Raw genomic sequence first — 23,699 nt, forward strand, 5'->3', positions numbered from 1 at the left:
TTTAATGTATTAATACTATTACATATACGTAACTGTTACAATTAAATATGTAGTTGTTATGCAACATTGTTGCCTCCTTGAGTGGGAAATTACAAGGAATGAGTATATTACAAGTTACACTTACAATATATAACTTGTTATATTCTGTTACACTGAATTATGTAATTGTTATAGCGTAGTTATGAAAGTGTGTTTGCTGGGAACAATTTTTTTCTCTTATTTACAAGTATAAATAAAATTTTCTCTAAAAACCAATATTACCAAGACAAGACCAAGAATCTGGACATCTTGTCTTGGTATTGCCTTCATAATTTATTCTTGATCTTGTCTCGAATTTGGAAGAATTTAAAGGCAAGACCAGGCAAGACCAAGATTAGTCTTGATTTCTCGTACAACCCTAGGGCACCGGCTGGGATGCAGGCCTCGGGAGTGGAGAAGCCAGATCGAATGGCACCGGGAACCCGTGCCTGCTTGGTGATGTTCCGAGGGGTGGAGGTGGATCGAAAATGACTGGATCAAACGTCCTTGCTTCGATCAGGCGCCATTTGAACCGTTTCAGTTGGCGCTTTCTTCCCCCTCGCTGGGACCGCGGCTTGATGTACTGTAGTCAAATGACGAATGGGTATCTTCATTTTTAGTCACGTGATGTCTTTTGACGCTGAAAATGAGCATCAAGCGTCAGCGTGAAAAGGCACCTTTAAGGAGCATTTTCATTGACGCTAGAAACCGGCGTCAAATTAAAATCACTAGACTTTCTCTAGATACGGCGTAAAGAAAATATAAAGGTGCCTTTTTGCCCGAAATTACATAGTCTACTCAATATCATATTATTTTATGTTAGGCTTGCAAATAAAGGTACTGTGTATATATACATATAGTACCTTTACCAAAACACCATGTGGATACAGTCATGGGACTTGAGCGATTAGTTACTTCCCAGCAAACACAAAGTTACATGTAACGTGCCTGTTAGTTATAATTTCCCACTCAACAATGTAATTGTAATATAACACGTGTGTTCTTATTAATAATTGAAATGTACTTATTAATAATTTATTTCAATATATATATATATATATATATATATATATATATATATATATTGAAATAAATTATTAATAAGTACATTTTCCTATCGAGACATATTTTATATAATTTCAATGTTGCTGAATGCAATTCGTTAGGTACAAAGGATGAGAAAGAAAATGAAGAAAATTTAGTAAAGAGATTACATAATACTTCTAGTAAAATGGAGAAGGATGATTTAAATTAATCCCGAATTAACAGCAACCAGCGATTGGATGGCTCCTGTTCTAGTGCATGTTTATAAATATCTACAATCTATATTGAAAGAATTGTAAGATGTGGATCTTTTAATTGTAGGGGAGGATGGGGAGTTGTGAGATACGTCAATCTCCGCCATACTGAGAAAGTTAGAAATGTTCCAAGAAATGTTAAATGTTTATCTTGACATAATATTACTTTTCCGTTAGCATTCGTCGCGTCAACACGCATTCTAAGCGTCTCTGTATATAGTGATATAAAAAACATTGTTCAAAGTTTTTTCGACCATTTGTGTTTGTGGTAATTTAACTCAAGTTTAGAAGCTAATTGCAAAAGTAAGTACGTGCAAAATTATCATTGGGCAATTGCCTTTTCACACACATAAGGAATTTTGGATGAACATTCGGTGTGTCGATAGCGATGCAGTCAGTTTGAAAATATCCAAAATGGGGAGTTCTGAGACACAAGAAGTGGAGAGTTGTGAGACACACAGTTTTTGACATTTCTCAACTTGAGTTTACATCTTTTATGCGTATTTCGAATTATTCATACATAATTTGAATGTTTAATCCAAATTCATTGTGAGTTCAGCCATTTTTATGATTTTTTTGAATTTATCCTTGATTTTTGTAGTCGTCATGCCGCGTCACAAATATAAAAATGAGACAAGTAAATCAGTGGATATTAATGCGATAGCGGCTCCCATCAAAGAGGTGACGATTGAGAAGAAGTCGTTGCGGTCTGTTGGTCAAGCATACAACATTGATAAATCAAAATTGTCTCGCTACATTTCGAAGCTCACAAGCAAAGTTAGACCCCGATTCGAATGAACAATTGATCAATTTCGTTTTATCACTAATTGTAAGTGGCCAAACTGACGGAAAAACGGTTTGTTGAAATGTGCCTGCATAACAACTGGTTATTATACCTGTGTTCATTGCGAATCGGACTAAGAAGATTATTTGGGCTAACCGGATTAAGTTAACTCTAAGCCGGCTTTGTTTTTTTTTTCAACATTTTCTTTTTCCAAATTGTCTCAATTTTCATTTTTCACAGCTTAAATAAAGATTAATCATAAAAATATGCCATTTTCTCCCATTTTTTGTCATGTCTCCCCACCATTTATGAAAATTCTAAAATCACGACTTTTTTGCGAACCATATAAATTTTTACAGTCGCTATGAATTTCAACGAACTGCTACAGCCAATGGTTGTATTTTTAAGTCTACTACATATCCTAATTTAAAAATTTGCAAATTATCGATTTTTATGGTAGTTTTGCCTTAAAAAAACCCGTCTCATAACTCTCCACCTTCCCCTATCAATATGTAATAACAGCAATGATTTTTTCAAGATCTTCACAAATTAACTTTCTAAATTTGGCACTATAAGAAATTTCGGCACGGTTGACGACAATTATGTGCATAATGTGATTAAATTAATTTCATTAAAACTTCAATCACTGCAAATTCCACATCTCAGCGTAAGACATTTTTTCGTGATTTTTTAATAATGGGTCCTTGTGCTGCAATATCGAATTCGAAAATTATAAAAACCTTCCCATACAGCACAAAGCTCCGATTAAGCTCCCAGGAAGTTCATTTTGCTGAGCTCCCGAGAAGCTTACAAAATTCGACAAAACAAGCTCCCAGGGAGTTCATTTTGCTGAGCTCCCGAGAAGCTTACAAAATTTGACAGAACAAGCTCCCAGGGAGTTCGTTTTCCTGAGTTTCCGAGAAGCTTACAAAATTCGACAAAACAAGCTCCCAGGGAGTTTGTTTTGCTGAGTTTCCGAGAACCTTACAAAATTTGACAAAACAAACTCCCAGAGATTGAACATATCGGGTAAATTAATGTACTGCATGTATAGTCATAAGCCGCGAGTAGTTCGCAAGATCGCCACTAGGCGAAGGCACGGTGCTCTTCCTTCTCGTGAGAAAATTTACTCCAAAAGGCTTATAAAAGAAAACCATCACTCACGGCTTACCTAGCAGTTAGTACTTCACTAGCAGCAAAGTGTAATATATATTGTTTTTGTTACACGAAGAGAGTTCGTGGGCCTTCGCAACTCAGAGAGAGCTTCTGAAAATTGAGAAAATATAAAAATAAAATTTTTTCCGGCAGCTCCAATGTCCGCTTTTAAGAACTCCCTGAGAGCTTTATTTAAGCTCGCAGGGAGTTCAGAAATAATGTTTTAAGAACTCCCTGCGAGCTTCAAAATAATTCCCGTGAAGCTTTTATATAAGCTCCCTGATAGTTTCATCTAAGCTCTCAGGGAGCTCCCAAAAGCGGACATAAGAGCTCCCGGAAAGCTTATATAGAAATTTCCCGGGAATTACTTTGAAGCTCGCAGGGAACTCTTAAAACATGATTTATAAACTCCCTGCGAGCTCAAATGAAGCTCTCAAGGAGCTCTCAAAAGCGGACATAGCAGCTGCGTGCGAATCTTTTGGAAGCTTAAATAAAGCTTATGAAAAATTTTGTGAGCTCCTCGCGAGCTCCCCGGGAGCTCCCCGTGCTGTATGGGTTAATTCAATTCAAAATTTGTGACAATCGAACCGGTAAATTAAAATCAAAATTTCGATCTGTTTGGAAAGATATATGCACAACTTGGAAAAATAGAATGAAACCTACGAATTTATATTTTTACGTTTTTCAAAACCGACATGACGTTTTAAGCCTATAAAAAGATCAAAAACGTAACTAACTTTAATAATTTCAGAGAACAAAGTATTATTCTTAGTGAAACTGACGGGTGGCACTCACTTGGACACGGTTCAAATTGACACAGTGCATTTAGACACGATGCTTTTGGACACGATATTTTGCGCACGGTTCAAATGACCACGGTGCATTTGCACACTGTGCATTTGGACACAAAGGAAATTTTATTAAAAATGTACACCAGTTATATGCACACGTAAAATTTGACCACCAGATATTTGCACACGAAAAAATAACCACCGTTTACTTGGACATGTAAAAGTTGCACACCATTTAATTGCACACCGCTCACTTGCACACCGTTTACTTGCCCACCACTCATTTGCACACCAAGAAATGCGCACCGATCATTTGCACACGGAAAGATGCGTACTGATCATATGCACACCGTTCATTTGAACACGGTGCTTTTGGACACCGTTTATTTGCACACCGCTCAGTTGCACACCGTTCAATTGCACACCATTTAAGTTGCAAACCCATGCGGTGCAGTGAATGCTTTACACACACACACACACACACACACACACACACACACACACACACACACACACACACACACACACAGGGGGGTGCGAGGGGGAGGGCCTTCGGCCCCCTCCCGCACCCACCCCGTAGCTAACTCATGTACATATTGCAAACGCAGCCATAATGTATGAATATTCAATATGTGTTTGATTGAACGTTGTGCAATTGAACGGTGTGCAATTGAACGGTGTGCAACTGAGCGGTGTGCAACTGAGCGGTGTGCAACTGAGCGGTGTGCAACTGAGCGGTGTGCAAATAAACGGTGTCCAAAAACACCGTGTCCAAATGAACGGTGTGCAAATGATCAGTGTGCATCTTTTTGTATGCAAATGATCGGTGCGCATTTCTTGGTGTGCAAATGAGTAGTGGGCAAGTAAACGGTGTGTAAGTGAATGGTGTGCAAGTGAGCGGTGTGCAAATAAATGATGTGCAACTTTTACGTGTCCAAGTGAATGGTGGGCATTTTTTCGTGTGCAAATATCCTGTGATCAAATTTTGCGTGTGCATATAACTGGTGTACATTTTTAATAAAATTTCTTTTGTGTCCGCACACTGTGCATTTGTGTGAAATGCACAGTGCGCAAATGCATCGTGTGCAAATGCACCGTGGCCATTTGAACCGTGCGCAAGATATCGTGTCCAAAAGCACCGTGTCCAAATGCACCGTGTCCATTTGAACCGTGTGGAAATGCACCGTTCCCAAACTGACATAGATTATATTTCTGATGACTTGCGTAATGACAGTGACAGTAGTTACTTTAGTTCTGAGTTGAATACACATCTATATAAAGATAAAATTTGTTTCAAAATTAATCTATCGAATGAACAGTGGTTAAACATTAAGCCAATTAAAAAAGTCAATAATAGGGGAAATGTCTATTATTCTTTGAAGGATGGGTTGACCCATTATTTATCGGAATTAATTTTTCTACAAGAAAAGTTGCCATGTGCGTAATCCTTTAAAAACCAAAAAGTAATACTCGGGAACTGTCATGAAGCTAGCTCTACGAATTATATTGTAAAAATAAATAGATTTTGCAGTGATCAAAATTATAAAGCTCAAATTTATGAGCAGGGATCATTTCAATTTAACAATGACAATAATGTATCGCTCGAATTCGTTACCTTAAATACTAAAGATTTTTTACACTCGAAAAAAGGTACGTATCCGGGATTCGAAAAACGTCATTTAAAAAGCATTTAAAACACGAAAGAGCCAATGTATTTAGAAATGAATTAATTGGAAAATATCATAAATATGGCGATCAAATTGGTCCTTTGATACCAAGTAACAATGTTATTAATAAAGTGCGTTTCTAGGCGAAAAATGAAAAATTTGGTGTTAAAAATACTATATGAAAATTGCTTGAACATTTAAAAAGTGACATTGAATTTAGTCGTGCTGTTAAACAAACAGGCTTTGATAAATTTTTTTTTATGTATTGGACACCAGAACAAATTGATGTTTATAATGACGTGATAAAACTTGGCTCAACTGTTTCTATTGATGCGACAGGGAGTGTTGTACGTAAAATAACCCGTTCAGAAAATAATTCTAGTTGTCATATTTTTTTATATCAAATAATTACTCACATTGGAAAGATCATAATACCATGTGGTCAACTTCTCTCGGAATGGCAAGACACTCGAATCGTTGAATTCTGGTTACGAGAATGGATATCATCTTACGCACACATTCCGAAATAGTCAGTGATATGTCAATTACACTTCAAAATGCGACTTCTTTAGCAACAAATGGAATATTTTATAAAAAGTATTTGTCAATCTGTTATAATTTTTAATTGGAAAAATTCAATCTGTATTACGGCCATTTATTCGTATTGATATTGCTTATTTGATACATTGTGTTGCTAGACTAAAATGTAGACTAAAACTTTATTTCGTGCAAAATCAGCAGTAAAAGATTTTTATTTACGATGTAAAGGATTTATGACTACAATTAAAAAGTTTCAAGACTTAGAAAAATATATGAAATCAGTTTTGATTGTTTGTCAAAACAAGAAAACGTAAATGGCTGTTTTCCTTTTAAGTAACACAATCGACACAAGCATTGTTCTATCTTTTTTTATGTTCAATGAGTAACAAAGATAGAACGATACCTGTGTTGATTGTGTTCCCTAAAAGGAAAGCAGCCAAAGTCATGCAGAAATTGAATGGATTTTGAAAAGCATTAAAACTTTCAAATTTAATGATTCCATTGATTATGAACAGATAAGACAATCTAATGTATGTGAAAACGGCAATAATTGTACAGAACACATTTCTTGTAATGATGAAATGAATGATGAACTTTTCGTTGAGACAGATCATAATTATAATTACGCTGATATCGCTTTATATTGATCAACTTGTAGAGCAAACGCATTCAGAGCAAAATTCAACTATGTCAATTAATTATAATGATATAAACATGTATTATTTTCCGAAAATTGTCAATGATTTGAAACGTATATTTAAACAATTTCCATCGTGAACCAATGTTACATTAAACTGTTTTAATTCAAAAAATACTGTTGTGGGTGTCCATCCACCCTTCAAAGAATAATAAGCATTTTTCCTATTATTAACTTCATCTTGAAACAAAGTTTTTTATTTTTATATGGATGCGTATTTTACTCAAAACTGAAGTAATTGCTACCATTACACAAGTCATCAGAAATATAATCTATGTCATCAGTTTCACTTAGAATAATACTTTGTAATAAGATTAATTTAATCTCATTATAAGTCGTTGTCAACCGTGCCGAAATGATAAATTTCTTATAGTGCTAAACAACTTGCAAAGTTAATTTGTGAAGATATTGAAGAAATCGTCGCTGTTATATGTATATTGTTGTAGTTGATAGAAACGTAAAGAAAAGCCGCGCTAATCCGTGATATCTGATGTAAACTTAATTGCTTCACTTCAAAACCAACATCTTACATTGCGAATAATTAGTATATATATTATATCTATATTATTATAGGCTGCGTTCCAATTGACTTTTTCAATTGGTTTAATGTTTAATCATTGTTCTTTCGATAGATTAATTTTGAAACAAATTTTATCTTTATATGGATGTGTATCTCAGAACTAAAGTAACTACTGTCACTGTCATTACGCAAGTCATCAGAAATATAATCTATGTTAGTTTCACTAAAAATAATACTTTGTTCTCTGAAATTATTAAAGTTAGTTATGTTTTTGATCTTTTTATAGGTCTTAAAAACATCATGTCGGTTTTGAAAAACGTAAAAATATAAATTCGTAGGTTTCATTTTATTTTCCCAAATTGCGCATATATCTTTCCAAACAGAATGAAATTTTGATTTTAATTTACCGGTTCGATTGTCACAAATTTTGAATTGAATTAAGGTTTTTATAATTTTCGAATTCGATATTGCAGCACGAGGACCCATTATTAAAAAATCACGAAAAAATGTCTTGCGCTGAGATGTGGAATTTGCAGTGATTGAAGTTTTAATGAAATTAATTTAATCACATTATACACATAATTGTCGTCAACTGTGCCGAAATTTCTTATAATGTCAAATTTAGAAAGTTAATTTGTGAAGATCTTGAAAAAATCATCGTTATTATATGTTATTATATATTGATAGGGGAAGGTGGGGAGTTATAAGACGGGTTTTGTTTTTAAGACACAATTACCATAAAAATCGATAATTTGCAAATTTTTAAATTAGGATATGTAGACTTAAAAATGTAACTTGTATGTAGCAGTTCGTTGAAATTTATAGCGACTGTAAAAATTTATATGGTTCGCAAAAAAGTTGTGATTTTAGAATTTTCATAAATGGTGGAGAGACATGACAAAAAATAAAAGAAAATGGCATATTTTTATGATTAATCTTTATTTAAGCTGTGTAAAACGAAAATTGAGACAATTTGGAAAAAGAAAATGTTGAAAAAAAAAACAAAGCCGGCTTAGAATTAATTGAATCCGGTTATCCCAAATAATCTGCTTAGTCCGATTTGCAGTGAACACAAGTATAATAACCAGGTATGCAGGCACATTTCAACAAACCGTTTTTTCGCCAGTTTGGCCACTTACAATTAGTGATGAAACGAAATTGACCAATTGTTCATTCGAATCGGGATCTAACATTGCTTGAGTGAGCTTCGAAATGTAGCGAGACAATTTTGATTTATCAATGTTGTATGCTTGACCAACAGACCGCAACGACTTCTTCTCAATCGTCACCTCTTTGATGGCAGCCACTATCGCATTAATATCTGCTGATTTACTTGTCCCATTTTTATATTTGTGACGCGGCATGACGACTACAAAAATCAAGGATAAATTAAAAAAAATCAGAAAATGGCTGAACTCACAATGAATTTGGATTAAACGTTCAAATTATGTATGAATAATTCGAAATACGCATAAAAGATGTAAACTCAAGTTGAGAAATGTCAAAAACTGTGTGTCTCACAACTCCCCACTTCTTGTCTCAGAACTCTCCATTTTGGACATTTTCAAACTGACTGCATCGCTATCGACACACCGAATGTTCATCCAAAATTCCTTATGTGTATGAAAAGGCAATCGTCCAATGATAATTTTGCACGTATTTACTTTTGCAATTAGCTTCTAAACTTGAGTTAAATTACCACAAACGCAAATGGTCGAAAAAACTTTCAACAATGTTTTTTATATTACAATATACAGAGACGCTTAGAGTGCGTGTTGACACGACGAATGCTAACGGAAAAGTGATGTTATGTCAAGATAAACATTTAACATTTCTTGGAACATTTCTAACTTTCTCAGTATGGCGGAGATTGACGTGTCTCACAACTCCCCATGTCTCACAACTCTCCATCCTCCCCTACAATTAAAAGATCTACATTTTACAATTCTTTCAATATGGATTGTAGATATTTATAAACATCCACTAGAACAGGAGCCATCCAATGGCTGATTGCTGTTAATTCGGGATTAATTTCAATCATTCTTTTCGATTCTACTAGAAGTATTATGTAATCTCTTTACTAAATTTTCTTCATTTTTTTTTCTTATCCTTTGTACTTAACGAATTGCATTCAGCAACGTTGAAATCATAGGAGAGGAGGTTTTTTGTGGAGGATATTATGGAACGGGTATTGGGAAGGAGGGTGACAGTGGACAGGGTGAATGAAAAGAAGGGGGAGGGGGAAGATGGGTGTTAATAACGGAGATAGAAAGGGATGCGGATAGAGAAAAGATACTGGCAAGGGGAGGAGAGGTGAAGGGGTCGTGGGGGGTGGGAGTGGATGAGGACTTGACGATGGAGGAGAAAAAAATGAGATGGAGGATCTTGGAGGCGGCGAGAAGGGAAAGGGCGAATGGAAAAAAGGTGGAAGTCTGAAATAGAGGGTTGTGGGTGGAAGAGAGGAAATGAAGTTGGGATGGAGAGGGGAGTAGTTGGAGAGAGGAGGAAAAGGATTAAGGGACGAAGAAGCAAAGAAGGGGTGAGGGAGAGAGAAGGGGAGAAGGAGAGAGAAGAGGAGAGAGGAAGAGTTAGGAGGGAGAGGGGGGGTAGACAGTGGACACTGGATTAGAGAAAGTGAAGAGAAGGAGTAAAGGAGGGAGGGTGAAAGATACTGTATTGCTGTATGTTCTTTATAAAGCGTGTTTTATTCTGTAACAGATGGCAGAACGGCGGAGGAAAGAGAAGGAGGAAAGGACGAGAGGAGGATAGGTTAGAAACGAGAAGAGGGGAAGGAGGAGAAGAATGTAAGGTCGCATATGGCCAGGCCGCGTAGTAGGAAAAGATAGAAAGGCAGAAATGAGAGGCGAAGGAAAAGTAATACTGGAGAAGGCACAGAAGGACGAGAAGGAGGAAGGAGGCGTAACACAAAGGAAGAGGGAGAGAGAGCGTGAAGAGAGGAGAAGAGTTAATTCAGAGAGGGTTTGGTGATGGGTGGAGTGAAGTGTATGATAATTAAGGATGTAAATAGTTTACAACATTTTTGACGAAAATGAAATGTATGTATATATGTATAAGAGGAGACTGTAAACCCTGAGGGGACGCAGTAATAAAGTCAAGTAAATATATATTGTGACGTGACAGCCGCAGGCTGCTGTCCGTCACAAGGGCCTCATTGGCCCTTACGCGTTAACATCACGCGAGTCCTGCGTCCTCCCGCTCGGGAGCGGACGCAAAAGTGTGTTTTTGTGTGTGTGACGTCCCGTGTGTTGTCCGTTTATTAATCGTTAAGATTTTTGCGAGCGCTACATCGCGAGTGCGGCGGGAATCGGTGGCCATAGCAATCTATCTTGTAATTTTTGGGCGTCTCGTCTCGACGGAACCTTCCCGGAGATCACCGAGTGAGTGGACATTGAGGGAGTAAAGAAGACCCTTTTTGAGATCCGCAGGTAATACCGCTCTTATCTTGCCTACAATTCGTGTCATTCGAGAATTCCGATACTGCCGCTAACTCGCGCTTTCAGGATCCAGCGAAGGCCCGACGGGGCGACGTCAAATCCGATCCCACACGATTCCGGCGGAGAACGCGACAGCTTGCCATCAGTAAACGTCCTAGTCGAGGAGGAAATAACGTCCCGGTGGCGGACAAGGCGCCCGGCCAGGAGGAAGGAACCTGTCAGAGGAAAGCGCCAGAAATTCCCGCGCACGGGGCCCAACAGTGTCGACCACCGCGCCTAAATCGATAAGCCGGCGACGGCGTGCACGCCGTGCGCTGCGCAAAAATCGATTTTTTGAAAATCGACCAATAAGGGCCGGAGTATCTTGGGCAAGATAGGGCGCGTCGCCGAGCGGCCCTCGCAGGATCCAGGATCCCGCACTCGAGCTGTGGACGTCGTATTATCTTGTGTGTGCAATCCAGATCCCGAGCTGAGATATCATGTAAGAGGACGCAGGAGCCGGAAACCTCCCGATCCGGACGAGGCCGAGACGAAGGAGCCGGCTTGGTGAGACGAGCGTCGCAAATTGTAAAGCCACCGATTTTGCGATTGGGCGACTCACGATGGAGTCACAAATTTATTACGATCTTGTAGTCATTAGATTAGAGTCGCAAATTATTACGCTCTTGTAGTATTGGATTAGAGTCACGAATTCGTTACAATCTTGTGGTCATTAGTCTGGAGTCACGAATTTATTAAAGTATCGTTGTTTCGCCCGATCGCACCCGCCCGCGTGAGTTCGCTCCGCGCTGTCCATTTCGTGTTACAATTACGTTGCGTGTGCGTACCGATCCGCAGCCGAGTCAATTGTAATTTCGTCCTATAGTTGTGTCGTGAGTCATTAACCGCGCTGTGAATTGCCGCGCATTTATAATTTATGGTTAGTAGAATATTAATTTAATTTGTCGCATCGGTATCGCAAATCTCAGTTAATTGCGCTTTGTCCGACTTCCTTTCCTTGTTTTGTATCGTTGGCGAGTTCAGAATTATCGCGCATATCATTCGCGGGATCTTGTAACGTGCAGAGGAGCACGAGCCCGCCACGTGTCACGTGAGCTCGGAGCTACTGTTCGTTCCGATCACCCTTGGCGACACTGTTATTCCATCGGGAGTTGGCGCCTACCAATAAAAAGCGTAGACTCGTCGGAGAATTCCCGCGTACGTAAAATCATCCATTCATTGATTATCCCGTATTCGCGACATGTAACTTCAAGCGATCGTCAGCCTGTAACGCGCGCGGGTCACCATTGCCACTTAACAGAGCCGTCTAACCCTGTATTATTTACTGTTAAATGCATTTGTTAATTTTATTGTTATATTTATATTGTTTCAATAGTTCTCTCGCCTTCCCAATTTCATCCGCCCGCGCCGAACCTCCCTCTCTGCTATTTTAGGGCTGAGCTGCTGGATATCGGAGCCGCTAACGCCCCGGTTGCCTACGAAGCTTATTCTTTTCGCGGCTTAGTTAATTTGAGAGCAATCTCCCGCAAATTACGAGAAGAGAGCTTAACGTACCTGGCGCCCAACCGAATATTTGTGTAGAAAACCTTGCTAGAAAATGTTGCCCCGACACCCGGGCGGCTAAAGGCCGCGACCAGGGACGGAGGCGAAGTTGGCCGTCGCTCGCGAGCACGGTTACAATATATATATATATATATATATATATATATATATATATATATATATATATATATATATTTAATAGTTTTAATTCTAATTATTTTACCTGTTTTAGATCAGTGTTCTGGAACATTAGAATGCTTTTGTATCGCATTAAACAATGGCTGGAAGAGATCAGTATCATAATTTAATTTTTTCCCTTGTAATAAAGTAACTAATCGCTCAAGTCCCATGTCTGTGTCCACTTGATAGTTCGGTAAAGGTACTATATGTATTGTATACATAGTACCTTTATTTGCAAGCCTAACATAAAATAATATGATATTGAATAGACTATGTAATTTCGTATTAACTGATATAAATATGCTCTTTATAGAAAAATACTAGAAAATTTTTAATATTTCAATACATAGATATAAAAAATATTAACAAAAGCATGCTGTATAATTAAAAAATTTTTTATACAGTAAAGAGGTTTATAATAGAGATTGATAATTCACCTTTCATATTGAATAAAAACTATATTCCACAATTCTATAAGATCAGCATGTCTTTCATTCACTCGTTCAGCTTGATTTGTCAATCGTTTTATAAGGCCACATGTATTTCTGTACAAAACCCACAAGGGTCTGAGACCCTCATTTCTGAAAAATTATCTCTTTTTCTTCTTCCCGGATGGTTTTCTGTCCCCTATAAATTATCTCTTATATCAAAAGGTAGAACTTTATATTCTGGAAGGCCGAGTTTTAATCAAATATCCAGTTTAAAAACTCATTAGGAACTGTTTGAAGGTGCCTTTTCACGCTGATGTTAGACGCTCATTTTCAGCGTCAAAAGACATCACGTGACTAAAAATGAAGATACCCATTCGTCATTTTTAGTCACGTGATGTCTTTTGACGCTGAAAATGAGCATCAAGCGTCAGCGTGAAAAGGCACCTTTAAGGAGCATTTTCATTCACGCTAGAAATCGGCGTCAAATTGAAATCACTAGACTTTCTCTAAATTTGGCGTAAAGAAAATATAAAGGTGCCTTTTCATGCTGACGCTTGACGTGACTAAAAATAAAGAGTGAGTCCCAGATGCGCACAGTAATAAACGGACACAGCAAGCTGAGTGAAACGGACACAGTAACAAACGGACACAGACCAAACGGACACAGTAATAAACGAACACAGTGCGAAACGGACACAGTAACAAACGGACACAGTGCGAAATGGACACAGTAACAAACGGACACAGACCAAATGCGCACAGAGCGAAATGGACACAGTGCGAAACGGACACAGACCAAATGCGCACGGACCAAATGCACACACGGAAAGTCGCAAACTCATGTGATGCAGTGAATGCTTTGCACGCACACGCGCGCGCGCGCGCGCACACACACACACACACACACACACACACACACACACACACGGGGAGATGCAAGGGGGGCCTTCGGCCCCCCTCCCGCACCCACCCCGTCCAAGTCGCTAACCTATGTGGACTTTACTCTGTTTGGAATGTACATGGATTGCATTTGGTTCGTGCGCACGTGCAGTGTGCGCATTTGGTCCGTGAAAAGCGTCAGCGTGAAAAGACACCTTAAGCCTTGTTTATTTTGTCTGTTCTAGATCTACTCGGAGCAAACCCAAGCAGACCAACGCATTCTAATAGGTTGATTCCGATGACGCCAACCTATTAGAGTGCGTTGGTCTGCTTGGGTTTGCTCCGAGTCGACCCAGAACAAACAAAACGAACAAGGCTATAGTAAGAGCGGAATGAAAGTAAGAAGTAAGATAACCCATTTACACCCAAGAAATTTCACTTCTCTCCAGAGTGAATTGGGATTGGAAGGCGGGGTGTAAACTAGGTCATAGACTTAGGTCCGTATTCAGAACGCGATAACAAAGATGTTAGTACGTTGTTATCCAATAGAAGTATCTGTATTATAAAAAACAGATTTTTCTATTGGATAACAACGCGCTAACATTTTTGTTAGCGCGTTGTTATCTAATAGAAAAATCTGTTTTTTATAATACAGATACTAACTAATGCACAAAGCTATTACAAATATGTTTTTATTATAAATAAAAAATTAAACCATTTTTTGTTAATATTTAGAAAAATATTAATTTTAAAAGGGGAGCAATTGCAGATTCTGATGGAGCAATGAAGGAGCAACCATTTTATACTTTACTTATTTCCATACAGCTATTTATATAAATATGTTTTTTATTAAAAATAAAAAATTTTACGTTTTTTGTTAATATTTCGAAAAGTATTAATTTTAAAAGGGGAGCAATTGTGGATCTGATGGAGCAATGAAGGAGCAGTCGTTTGAGCTACTGTTTATTAAAAAATATGGACTTGCAGCGCCAACGTATTTCTGGTTGGTAGCACTAGCATTTTGGTGAGGGTACGCACAAATAACAGTACCATATTTATTTTAATAACTCTGAGTATAGCGAAGGCAAGATTAATTTATCGCGACAGATTGCGAAATTTACGAATTCGTATGGGCATCCTAACCTTGCCTGTCTAAAGTTTGGGGACGCGCAAGCGCGATTCTGACATCACGAAGCGTGATTGGCCGAACGGTCGCAGTCATATCGACTAATCGCGTTGCGAAAACACCAGCGATCTCCGTAATGTCTCGGAAATCATTTCACATTATGAATAAACTTGAAAACTATATATTAAAATGCGAAATTGTATGTGCAACGACCGGCACGCGTCGTATCTTTATTGTAACGTGCACAATAAGGCGTGTGAACGGGACGCGAGCATTTTATTGTTGTACGCATGCGTGAATTATCCAGTGTGAGAGAGATACATAGAGCTTGTATTGTAAGATTATCACCGAGCGAGGTGCAGTAGACGGTGGAGAATCGGGTAAGTTGGTAACCCAGTGAACACATTTTATAGCGGCAATATAACATGGAAGTTACATGTAATTTAACATTGTTATTCTTGTGATTCGTAGGTGCTATATGACATGGAAATAACCTGTTACGTAATATTTGTTATACGCAAGTGATATAGCTGTTATACATCGTTTTGGCGTTACAGTTATTCAACAAAAATTGTATAATCGTAACATAACACGTTCGTATCAATGTTATTACGGAATGATGCGTCGTAGTTGACTCAGAAATCAGACAACATTGTAACATTCTGAATGACAGATCTATTTGATAATAAAAAAAATTATTATAAAGATAATGTTTTCAAAAATAACGGTTTGTCTACTGCGCACAAAAAATGCACAAAATCGAAATTCATCATGTGCTGAACAAAAACAGAATAATAAATGTATACTATTCAATTTTTCTTAGAATTATGATCTATATAGTTAACCATCTAATTAATCATTTGAACGCTTCAAAGATTAGTGCTAAATAGATCGCAATTTCCATCAAATTATTAAGGTTATGGAAAAAGATAAATTTAACAATGAAATTAATAAGTAAATAAATTAATGCTATTTATTTTTAATGGTTTGCAAAATTTAATTGCTTTTATAAAAAATAATATAGTTGCGTCAGTTTATAACATATAGGTATATGTAGACAATAACAAGTACCCATATCGATGAGTCAAATTGGCGTAGCAGGTAGAGTACAAGGTTCGTCATCCTAAGGTCCCGGGTTCATACCTAGCAGCGGCAAGTAAGAATAAAATAAAAAATAACAATTTAAATTTAATTAATTAATAAAAATTTATCCTAAATTTAGTATGTGCTGTTAATAATAATAATTAAAAAAAAAAGAAATTTTTATTTTATTTTATTTTTCTTTGTAACTGTTGTGTGACGGTTAGATAACATGTAATTATAACATGTTATATTGCTGAGTCGGAAATTGTAACTTACATGTAATTTCAGAGTAACGTAACCTGTTATATTCGGTTACATTACTGTTACACTGCTACTATATAACTGTGTTCACTGGGAAGTAATTAACTTTTCAAATCACAGTAACAATCACTATATTTTAGATATATTACAAGTCCACATGACTCTCAGCGGTGCTACTTGTCCTTGCAGATCCGCGTCCCAAAGGAGAGTGCCGGAGTCGGAGTCGCTCGCAATGTTGGAGCTGCTGCGGAATTCTCGGCCTACTTGGCATGCGCCAAAGTGCGCAATATCCGGTGGCGCCGTAGTCGACTTCCGAGGAGACTGACGCGCTATCTGCCTGTCGTCGGCGACGCCATCTGTTCGCGCGCGTGAGTACTAGTTACTCAATCTGGAGGAAAGTGCTGCCGGTGCTACACCTGCTCCTCGAATCTTACAACTCGGCCAGCCTGATATGTGCTTCGTCCTCGAAGTACAGTCAGTTACAAAAATGTACATTATCTTCATGAGGCGCCAATTAAGAAGTACAATTATCGCAAAGCAAGTTATCACAGAGTAGATAATTATATCGCAGTCATTTCTTTCGCTCGAGTCTTACATTTAACCCTTAATTAACCTATACTTAACAACATAAGCAATAAATTCTTTCTTATATTTTATATGAAACTTTCGCAGTATAAACATATAAATTTAGTAATTTGCGAGATTAACACTGGCGGGTTGCCAAGGTTTTAATTTATCGCTAATACGGTATTCAACGGTCTCGGATTATGATTGAATCCGGCAATGTCTGTTATAATATAACGGTTCGCCCCTAAAACCTTGGCAACTCAGTAGGGTCCCTTATTTCTTAGCTTAAATTTCGGGCTTTCACCTGGTTTGACGCGCGTATCCCTAATTAACACTAAGTCGTCAGTCTTATATCGAGTAGGTAACTTACTTCTACGATCCTTGTAAATTTTATTATACATTTTAATTAGGTTCGTAGCTTTTTCAGCATTATCTCTATTTTCTACTCTTTCTTTTTGCAGGTCGCTATCTACTCGCTGCAACGCTTCGGTGAATAGTGCTAAGTGAGAATCCGAGAGATTACGCCGATCAAATCCGAGCATGAGTCTCGACGGGGTGGTCTTAATGACAGAATGATATGTATTATTTATTACATACTGTATGAAACCGAATTTGTCTTTCCATTGCTGCGGAAAGTCTAACACTCTTATAAATAAGTCTTTCAAAAAACGATTCTGTCTCTCGACCAGTCCGTTTGCCCATGGTGATGCTACAGCCACCTTTCTATGTTTGAAACCTATGTGCTTAGCATAGTCTTCAAACTCGTGTGACGTAAACGCTGTACCACGATCTGAAACTAATTCAGTCGGTTTTCCAAAGAGATCCACAAGTTTCTGGAGGTTCATAATCACTGCTTTGGAACCTGTGGACTTCGTTGGGTAGAGCCAAGTAAAACGAGTAGCAGAATCTACAATAATCAATACATGTTTATAGCCTTCCAACATTTCTGGCAATGGACCGAAATGATCCACGTGCAAAGTGTCCATTGGAATGCTTGTGGCAGCACCCTATTGAACCTCGTGTTCCCTGCTATGCGAGGAAGAGTTTAATATCAAACAGGTAAGACAATTCTCAATGTACCTTGCAATTTTCTTATGCATTGACGGGAACCAATAACTTGCTTTAATACCTTGTAATATCTTTTTAGTACCACAGTGGCCCATCTCATTATGATGCGCCTTGATAATATTGATAATCATAAATTCTGGGATTACAAATTTTGGTGAGTTATCAACTAACTTATAAACTAATCTATCTATCAATTGATATTTATCATTATCTTCTATTGCTAATTAATCACTAATTTCTTTAATTTTACGATCCGCTAACTGACGATATTGTAGTGCGCATTCAAGAGACATGGCATCTACATAAGCTACTGCGCGGCTCAACGCATCGGTACGCTATTCAGTTTCCGCAGAGGGATTACAAATCCGCAAAACTGGCAAGATAACTAATTCATTTTTCGACGTGTTGATCGAGTCTTTATCATAACCGTCAAAATTAAAGTCGCTTGATTTCTTTGTTAAGGCATACGGAGGCTTAGCTCTAAGTGAATATTCTTTAAGATTAACTTTTACCGAATGGTCGTCGTTGACCAATTTTACTGCTCGATTATGTACACCGCGTATAACTTTTTTTGACCGTTGTTTTGCTTGGCAACCAAAATCCGTTTGCAAATTCTTTGTTATCTGTTCAAGGTCTGACTTCGAATCATCCTTTATACAAAGAGGAAGAGACGTAAACAGAGCGACGCGTTCGTCTTGCCCTTGAGGGGACGGTTTATAAACCAAGGTTGAGATTCTTCAAAAAATTCCCGGCCTATTATCACGTTTCCTTCGAATGTACTTTCGTCAAGAATAAACAATTCAATAATAAAATCTCTGCCTAGCAACTGTATAAAATTTATTTTAACTCTAATTTTTCCCTTAATATTTAATGCACGACCGCTAAGATTCTTTAAGCTGCGCAACGCGGGAGTGATTTCTACTCCACTAGGTTTTAACAATTTTTTATAGACATCATACCGCATAAAAGAAACGGGGCTTCCGGTATCGACGAGCGCGACCAAACGCTTATCGTTGATGCTAGAAACTTGTACGAGCGGACCGTCGATGGAGATTTGCCTTCCTTTTTCCGTGACGACCGCTACCGATATCACTCCTTGTTTCCGTGTCGTCATCCACTTCCTTATCGCTGCCTTCCTCCTCCTGTTGCTCTATGACTGCTGCGGCTGAGCGAAGGGCAGGCGACTGATAATTTTGCGTACCCCTTGCTTTCCTTCTCTTAATGACTGGACAGTTGTACTGCATGTGTACCTTTTCCTTGCAGTAGTAGCAGGAAACTTCACCACGGTACTCAGGGGTATGGCCTTTATTTCCACAGTTTTTACACGTACCTTCGGGTGGTTTTGGTTTCAGTCCAGTACTCGTTGTCTGTCTTTGGTGTAGATCAGTGCTCGGAATTAGTTGCACATTTCGCCTCGATTCCTGAGGCACCGCCTGCTATGCCCCCACTACCGCTGTAGGCTCGACGGCCGAGCCGCTGATTGCGCGCGTGGCCTTGTGTCTCAGGAGCGTTCTACGATAGATATGCCTGGTCCATTCGCGTGATTAAAAAATTCTCTTGCGCTGTGAATAATTTTTTTATTTTTACAGACAATTAAAGTTATTAATAATATTTTTCCTCCTGGGTGATGTGGAAAGCTATTGACAAAATTGCAATTATTACATTGTGTTATATTATGCTCATTATATGTATATACAAATATGTTTATAAACGTAAAAATAATATTAATAACTTTAATTGTCTGTAAAAATAAAAAAATTATTCACAGCGCAAGAAAATTTTTTAATCACGCGAATAGACCAGGCATATCTATCGTAGAACGCTCCTGAGACACAAGGCCACGCGCGCGTTCGGCGGCTCGGCCGTCGAGCCTACAGCGGTAGTGGGGGCATAGCAGGCGGTGCCTCAGGAATCGAGGCGAAATGTGCAACTAATTCCGAGCACTGGTGTAGATCTCCGAGGCCGTCCGCAATGGGCCTCATCTTCTTTAAGAAATCTTCCACCGTGTTTGCATTGATTGCAAGAGTGGTAGCTCGTAGTGGGCTATGATTAATCCCACTGATAATCAGATTAATCGCATCACTCACTGGTAAGTCCACACGATTTATTAACTCCAACTTGTCAAACACGTATTGATCAAATGTCTCTTTCACAGGGTTCCATTTTCTACCCTCGATTTGCTGCATGGCCCTATATAACGGTACCTTTTGTTTGAATATTTTCACATTTCAATCCAGCCCAGGACTCTATCGCTATTCCCTTTTGTAGCTGATACCAGCGCTGAGCGGATTTGACTACCCGGCTCGACGTTGCGAGAAGGACAATGCCGTCCGTTGCTGCATGCATTTCCGCCACCTTGTCTACGCATGTTACTCACGCTTGTACGTTTTCGTCGGATCCGCCTCCAAACTCCGGAATCTGTTTTGCGATCCACGACACCTTGCTCCCAGCTGAATGTCCTTGATCCCTTGGCGGGAGGGGTGATGTCCCGATCGGCTGCGGCGGCGACGATTCTGCAAGAAACTCGCGGGAGGGAGCGGAAACCTCCGACGAGTCCTGCACCACAATTGCAGGCGCACGTCTTTCCTGCGTAAGTATTTCTCTAAACTGCGCAAACTGCTGTTGCTGCAGTTGTTGCTGCTGCTGCATAAATAGTTGCTGCTGGCGCAACATTTCCTGCTGGCTCCGCGCCATAATCATCGATGATAGCAGGTCTTTCAATACCTCCATCATCACGTTGCGGTCCTCCGGTGGAGTAACTTGCGTGGTTCTCTGTTCCAGTTCATCTTGCGACGCCTCGTTTCCCTCGGAGGGTTCGGCCGGAACTCTCTCAAGGCGAGCGAGCGCCTCAGTAATGGCGGTTCTTTCTGCCGCTATGGTAAGGCCGTATTTCAACGCCTTTTTTTAAATTGCTCTGTCGAGAGCTTTTCTAACTTTGCTCTGTCCATTCTGCTCCGTTCACTTTAATTTCACTTCAATTTCAGCACACTACTTCAATTCCGCACACCACTCCAAAGCTCCGATATGCAGGCACGTGGTCGACGCGAGATTTACTTCGGCGCCGTGTTCATCCCACTTCTGAGATGTAAGATTACCACCGAGCGAGGTGCAGTAGGCGGTGGGGAATTGGGTAAGTTGGTAAGTAACTAACTTTTCAAATCATAGTAACAATCACTATATTTTAGAAATACTACAAGTCCACATGACTCTCAGCGGTGCTGCTTGTCCTTGCAGATCCGCGTCCCAAAGGAGAGTGCCGGAGTCGGAGTCGCTCGCAACGTTGGAGCTGCTCCGGAATTCTCGGCCTACTTGGCATGCGCCGAAGTGCGCAATATCCGGTGGCGCCGTAGTCGAGGAGACCGACGCGCTATCTGCCTGTCGTCGGCGATCTGTTCGCGCGCGTGAGTACTAGTTACTCAATCTGGAGGAAAGTGCTGCCGGTGCTACACCTGCTCCTCGAATCTTATAGTATTCATGGAGGGGCCTTGGTGCATCGCGACGCGCGCGGGGAGAATCGACAGAGAGGTGGATATGTTCTGTCTTTTTTCGTGTGGGAACAGGTTCGTAACTATACAATCTGAGGCCCAATTCTCGAACTTGTACGAAAAAAAATTGCTTACAAAGATATCACTGTGCATTCATTAAATGGTACATAATTTAGAATCTAAAAGATGCATGCCAATCAATGAATGCATAGTATTACTTTCGTAAAAATTTGTTGTACTAATTGTAACAGCTCAAGGCCCAAGTAGACAGCAAGTAAGTAGGCTCGTACCTATCGTATTGCTCGTATGTGTGGCGTTTCTTTCCTTCTAGAAAACAGAGTGGTGGGGATGTCCAACACAAAAAGAGACAAAATATATTAAAATATATTCATGTCTCTGTCGATTCTCCCCGCGCGGATTCCGGCATATAGCAATAGCCCCTCCATTAATACAAGCTCTATGGAGAGATAGCACCTCGACATTCTCCGATTGGCTGAGGACATGATATGATTTCGAGGGGACCAATCGGAGAGAGCCGATGGTGGGAAACAACGCCAGCATGGCAGGGCCAGCTAATCGTTCCAAAAGTCCGTATCGAGCCATCATAGCGAACAGACGTGCGACATATTGCTCTCAAACAAAGAGAATTCGAGAAACGGGCGAGTCCATTATAATTACGCGACTTCGTGACTTCTTGAATAATATGGCTTCCGCGTTATTTATCACGACGCGTTAAAGAAAGTGCATTACTGTGTAATAAATAAACGTGATAACGAAATTCAGAAAACGAAATATTAACGCGATTACGTGTCATAATGCACGCGAATGACCGCGCCCATCGAAAGCGGCAAATGTGTGAAAGTGCGTAATTTTGTTGTAACGGAAACAATAAATCTGTTTGAATCTAAAAGAAAAGGGGCAACAGAATTATTTCAATACCTACCTACTTACTGTGATTGACAACCTCAACGACTACTGCATCCTGGTTGATCAATACGATACCTGGACACCGTCTTCTGGAAAAATCTGCTTCTGAGAGGGGCACAACACCCCAAACAACATCCACGGGAAGGACGTCATCCATTTTTACCATCCTTGGCAGTTGGAGGCAAATTGACCTGGCGACTGTGAATTTTCTGACAATTCTGTAAGTTTCTCTAAGATATCCATTAAACATAGAATCTTGTTCGGTCACAACCTGTTTTAAATTTAATTTTTATCTGTAATTTTCGGATTCTTTATTACAGTCACACATTCACTCAAATCCAAATTCGCAAAAACTAAGTCTATAAGAGTACAACTATTAACTGTTACCCTTGTTGGTTGATCAACACACTATTTCACCCCAAACATGACATAACATTCTTTAACTTATTTAACCTTAAATCTATATTAAAGCCACCTATTAATATACACGGTTCTTTTATCACCAGACTTTCAATTAAGTCCTCAATAAACTTTATAAAGATTCCATCCGGGGCGCTAGGACAATGGTATAGTACAAATGGTACCTTTTTACCATTCTTCATACAAACTTATCACAACATACCAACAGTTTCCTATAACCGTCTGCACCATTATAGTTTTACATTTAATGTCATTTCTTATGTAAACAACTACTCCTCTGGTATACCTATTTTCAGAACCACATCTCACTTGACTGTAACCCTTCATATTTATCTCAAAATCTTCTGTGTTGGCATCCACTCTCGTCTCCGATAACGCAACTGCTGCCGAGTTTTTTTCCTTCATTATTAGATGAAAGATCTCATCTTTATGATCCATCAAGCTTTGTGCATTTGTATATATTATTCCTTCACTTCTACTCTTTAACAGCTATTCATCATTTTTCCATCCAACTTTTTTTTTCTTCTAGAACTTTCTTGAATCTCAGGCATTCTCTACTCAGGGCACTGTGCTCTTCATTCATTTTTAAATTATAAGTTTTATTCTTATACATGCAATTTATACATCTTTCTTTCTTAGTTTTGCAATTCTTGTCCTTATAATCACCTGCACATTTCAAGCATGTTACCGGTCGTTTACAATTTTTTGCGATGTAAAATCCCCAACAATTGTAACATTTCCTAACGTTAATATAACTAACAACATGGCATTTCCTCCATCCAATATTTATTTTCTCATTTTTTAA

This window comes from Monomorium pharaonis, chromosome 4, assembly GCF_013373865.1.
Source record: "Monomorium pharaonis isolate MP-MQ-018 chromosome 4, ASM1337386v2, whole genome shotgun sequence".
Taxonomy (NCBI): domain Eukaryota; kingdom Metazoa; phylum Arthropoda; class Insecta; order Hymenoptera; family Formicidae; genus Monomorium; species Monomorium pharaonis.